The 5,314-nt window shown below is 40.6% G+C and overlaps 1 long non-coding RNA gene across 1 annotated transcript; it reads left to right on the forward strand.

Annotated features, from left to right (window-relative positions):
* Positions 1-911: 911 nt before the first annotated feature.
* Positions 912-4,976, forward strand: LOC306800088. Its single transcript, XR_013773754.1, has 2 exons — positions 912-1,045; positions 3,927-4,976. It is a non-coding gene; the product is annotated as an uncharacterized lncRNA (long non-coding RNA).
* The last annotated feature ends 338 nt before the right edge of the window (positions 4,977-5,314 follow it).

Below are 5,314 nucleotides of genomic sequence, written 5' to 3' on the forward strand. Positions count from 1 at the left end.
TGACTTTCCTTGCAGGGGAGGTACTCCAGTCCCTTCAACACCTCAGTGGCCCCTCACTGGACTCCTCTCTTGGACTGGGAAGCCCCAAACTGCTTACAGTCAGTCTTATCTTAATCCATCTGTCTTAGAGCACCTTGAGCCAAAACTCAGAGTGACTCAGCCTCTAAAAGTACCAACAGTAGTATGACCTTCCATGCAGCCCCATTTCTCCACTGTTCCTCCTCTTCTGCCCAACCTCCAGAGATGTTTTTGCATCCCCATTTTCCCAGAAAAACCAATTGCCACCACCCTGCCCCTCCTTTCCTTCCCTCTCTCCTGGGCACTTTAGATTTTTTTTTTTCCAGGATGGAAAAGATGTTATGTATAATTAAGTTATGGATTCTACATTTTTGTATATTTATGAAATACCAAATAATGTTTGAAACAACAAATAAAATTAATGCATAAAAATAAAATTAGTTCCTTGGGCTGCAGGTAAAGCTGAACTGCATGCTAAGAAATGTTTGCCTTTTTTTCTCTCTTTTAATATAGCTGGATAAAGATAAAAGAAATACACAATATTTCTAGGGGAAATATCCTTTCAATTACAGACAAACCAGCGTATTTTATCTTAATGCACTAACTCAACACTATTATGTTGAGGAACAGAAATAACCTTGGGTACATGCTCAAGTTTAATAATTAATCGCTAGCTTTGAAATTACAATTTGCTGATATTAAAATGTCTTTTACAAAGAAAGTTTACTTTAAAATCTTATTAGTTACATATTCCCTTAAAAGTGTATATAAAGATATAGAACTTATAAGTTGTAGAAAATATACCTCACCAGTCAGAGAGAGTGTTTCAAATAAACCCTTTTTATTTTCAACTGAAACTCAATATTGATTTATTTTTCCATACTACAGTTTGGAAAACAAAGGACAGTTGTTCTGGTAGCCTGATTCCTCTTCCCTCCCCTCTCCCTGCTCTTCAGACCTCCTTCAGGTGAGAGATGCTGCTGCTGAGGTTTCCTCTGTGGGTTGCACCAAGCAGCTGATGCTCATGGTGAATAAACGAGGGGCAGAGGAAGGGAACAGAGGTGAAGAGCCTCAGGAGATGGGAAGCAAAGCACATCTTGATTTCCTGAAGTTGACTGGTAGGGAGCATTATTTTCTTTGAGATGATGTGAATTTGGATTTCCGTGTGGAAAAAATGGGAGTAACAATGGTGTACTATGTAAATCTGGGAACAGGAAATTCAGAGGCAATGTGTCTGGTTAAACACAGCTTTTTCTCTGGACCTCTGGCTTCTTATGAATTGTATTACCAGGCTTTTTGGAACTGTTGGGGTGTGGAAACTTTCAGCTTTGTCCACCCACAGGTAGACATTCTGTCCGCAGGTGTTTGCTGTCCAGTATGGTCAGTGCTTCCTCTGGCCTCGATGAAAAGTGCAGCCCTGGCTGCCCAGCCTTGAGCTCAGAGAAAGCAGAGAAACCTTCAGGGCTTTCTGACTGAGAGCAACACAGAGGCACAGCCTTGGGACAGCATAAGTAGGCTGTTGAAATGGGGAAAGTCTCAAAATGTAAGTTTTCATCCCCAGATCTGGAGGCATCCTGGCCTTGCACATCATTGGTAGGGAGAGCAAATAAGGACTGGTGTTGCATACCTTTCTTCAAGCAGAGAGGAGTAATGTGGAAAATCCTGGGACATTTTGCAGGTGAATTATAAACTTCTGACAACTTCATGGTGAGGTGGAGCCTGGTCAGCAAACTTCAATACTGCAGAGCTGATTGTTTCACTCAGGAGAAACCTGGAGTCTCAGATGAGCAAAGAGAAGAGATGTGAAGAGACAGAAAACCCCCACCCCAAGAGAGATCTTAAGAGAGGTTCAGGCAGAGGCTGCCTGAGATGGGGCAGTTCCTGCTGTGCCCCGTGTGCTGGGTAATCTCTTCTGCAGAGACCCTTGCTTAGTCTGGGGCGAGTTAGGGCAGCCATAGGGAGGAGAAGGAATTTGCTCTTCTGTGTGAGGTTAGGGACAGAAAGAAATAGCAAAAGCAGTGGAAATTGCAATGAGGGAGGAGGTGCATCTGTGCTTCCAGGGGCTGCTCTGCTGCCTTTCAGAAGTGAATCAGAGCTCAGGCTTTTGAACAGGAGGAACACAAGATTGAGGCTGATAGCTTCACTTCTCAGACAGTATCATACCTTTGCATGCTGACAGGTTTTAACATGAATTATTGTCATCCAAGTTCACTGCTTGTTTGAATTGCCTTGCCTGTCCCAAATGTCCCTCAGATGTACTTGTTCCACAAGGCTTGTCACTTAAGTACCTCTGCAATAACAGACATCTCTTGTCATATCCTCTTTGTTCATACCCAAGACTTGGCACTGCTGTTACTCATCAATTTGGTGGCTTCAGAACAGCTGCTAAGTACACTTGGGAAGGACTTTTCTCAAGGTGCACCTGAGCCAAGAAATGTAACAGTGAGAAAAGTTGAGATATCAGTCTCAGTCACTCACCTGTAGTGGGGATGTGGTTGCAATGCTCTTGCATTACATTAGTCAATATTTATCCACAAAAAGGATCAAAACTAAACAGAAGAGTTTCACTTTTTGCCCGATTGTGTTGTTTTGCCTTTGGCCATTTCTATTTATGTGTGGATTGTGTGTTATCATACATCTGTTTAGAATTCTGCTAAGGCATCTGTGTTATATTTTAAAAATAGTATTCCCTTTTAACCAGAGCTATGTCCTGTGGTGATGACAGAACTGCTGTTCCAAGTCTCAAGTTGACAGTAGAAGGCAAATAACACCAGATCTTCCCAGCTTGCTCTTTTCCCCTGGATGAACTATTCTTTTTGTGTTTGTTTAGTATGTAATATTAAAGGGGTATTTAGTCTGTAATCTCCTATTAAATCAAATGAGATAGGGCTGCTGATTTTCTTAAAGTCTGGTGGTGAGAGCTGCTTGGATGAAGATATTTCTTTGCAAAAGGGACCTGACTAAATAATTAATTAAAACAATGATTAATTTTTTTTTAGGCAGCAAGAGAAAGAGCTCAATAGGATAAACACCCAGGGTATTTCTCATTAATTTAGAAGTCACTTTCATGAGAACAATAAAGAAATCACTTGTGGGAAGATAATCCAAAGTTAGCTAAGCCTTGATTCAGTGGTGATGGATTTGCTGTCTCCAGTGGTTCATATTATGCCTTTAGGTCAGCAGCATTGTTCTTTAAAGCTTGGTCTTGGAGTCTAGTTGCATAAGAATTTAACTTTCATTTAAAAATATAAAAGAAGGGGCTTTCTGCAGTCTAGAAAAGGAATTTAAAATGCCACCAGAGCCAACTGTGATTAGGATGAATTTGCTTTGTGTGAAGGGGGGTGAAGGGAACTCAGCAGTATTTATGATGTGGAAAAGCCATTGGCCACTGCTGTGGGGATCCACATAGGCACACAGATGTGCATCAGAACTGGCAGCAGAGCATGTGCTGTTTGTGCCCAAAAGCACAATATTAAATCATGAGTGGGCTTGTGTGTGGGCATGAGTCACACCATGTTAAATCAGACCTTTATTTAACCTGGTGACATTATGACATTTGTTCAATGTGATTGACCACAAAGTATTGTCTCTGCTCTATTTGTTACTCTGTTTTGCTTGAGGTCACGATGCAAGTAGTCTGTCTGGATACTGGGGGTGCAAACTTTTGGATTAGTTTTGTAGCCAAAAGATGGGATTTTCCCAGGGGATATCCAAGGTATAAAACCCTAGTTGAAGCAAGACCTCTGCAACTCTTATTTTGTGGTAGGAAAATGATCTCAGCATTTTTTGCCTTACCTGTGGGGTAAACTTCTAGAAATTTGCCTAGAAGTGAAAACTACAGGAGCTTTGTCTTCCCTAGCATTTTACTGAGAATAGCAGTATCAGCTTTTCATGTCTCTCTTCTTTAGCAATGAAGACAAAACCAGTCTTGGAATACTCTCAGTGTCCTTTTCTACTGTGTTGACCATATTCTTCCCTGAGCAGCTTTGTGGCAAGTCATGGCTCCTTTGTCAATCCCACTGCTTATCCTGAGATCTGCTTCTAAGGCAAACAAGATAGTTAATGTTTGTATAGGAAATTTCTGAAAACTTTGCATCACTGCTAGTGTGCAAAAGTAGGGAAGGGGAGTAAACAATGGGAGGAAGTGTACAGCAAAAGTGATTTGAAACATTTCCTTAATAGACTAAAAAAAGAATCATGAGGAAGCATTGCCTGACATGGAATATCTCCCCTGCCATGTGAGGAGGCTTTAAAATATAATCAAAATTAAGGTGTGTCCATGAACTGTCAATTATAATTACTTCAGTAATGATTATGCAGTTCTTGAGAGAAGGAATGGAAGGTGAGGCTTTGCAAGCCTCTAGGGTGCCATTTATGCACCAGGGGGTTTCTACTCAAATGCTCTGTTGTTCCCTGTTAATTATATATGCTTGACTTTACACCTTAAAAATACCTTGGCCTCTATGATAAGAAATTTCATACATGCTCTGTCTTTTCAAGCAGAGCTTAGCTTCAGGCATGCAAATTAAATCTCACATTCTTTCCCATAACAAGTTAGAGTTGTGCTCATCTACTTCTCATGGTTTTTATCACAGGGCTGTAAACAAAATAATGAGCAATGAAAAATATTTAGGCAGAGTTAAGGCTAAAAAGACAAGCCAACACATATTTTGAAAAAGAATAGTTATATTAATCTCTAGTCTATGCCGATTGCATGCCATAGAATTCAGTGCAAAGAGCAGGAAGAAGAGAAACAAAAACATTTCTGGTGTGTTTGAATCAAGTTTATTTTGGTGATGACTTCTTGCTCAGCTGTGCACATCAAAACAAAGCGATTGTTATGCTCTCGGTGAGAATTTTATTTATGTGCCATGACACTACCAGTACTGAATCATGATGTTCTTCTAACTCTCCCCAAAACAATGGTCTGCCTAAAAGTATTTAAGAAAATACAGCTATTATTGTTTTCTTACATGGTTTTGTACGCTGAATATGGGAAGTCTAAAAACACAGCCAGAGTCTTGCTGACACTGTTGTTTTCATACAAGTGAAATGTGCTGTAATTTGTTTTGAAAGGAGGATCTCTCTCCCATCAGGGAAATTCAGAGGTGTCTAGGGCATATCATTAAAAAAAATAAGATTTCCATTCTTGTGGTCAGTTGCTGGGTTGAGGGTGCTTTGGGGTTGCTTGGGAGGATATTCAAAGCCATGATTTGCTCTCTGTTCTCACAGTAACACAGTTAGCAACACGCTGTGTTTCCTGCAGGGCTTTCACCGAGCTCTGCCTCCACCAGAG

This window comes from Erithacus rubecula (genome assembly GCF_903797595.1).
Source record: "Erithacus rubecula genome assembly, chromosome: 3".
Taxonomy (NCBI): domain Eukaryota; kingdom Metazoa; phylum Chordata; class Aves; order Passeriformes; family Muscicapidae; genus Erithacus; species Erithacus rubecula.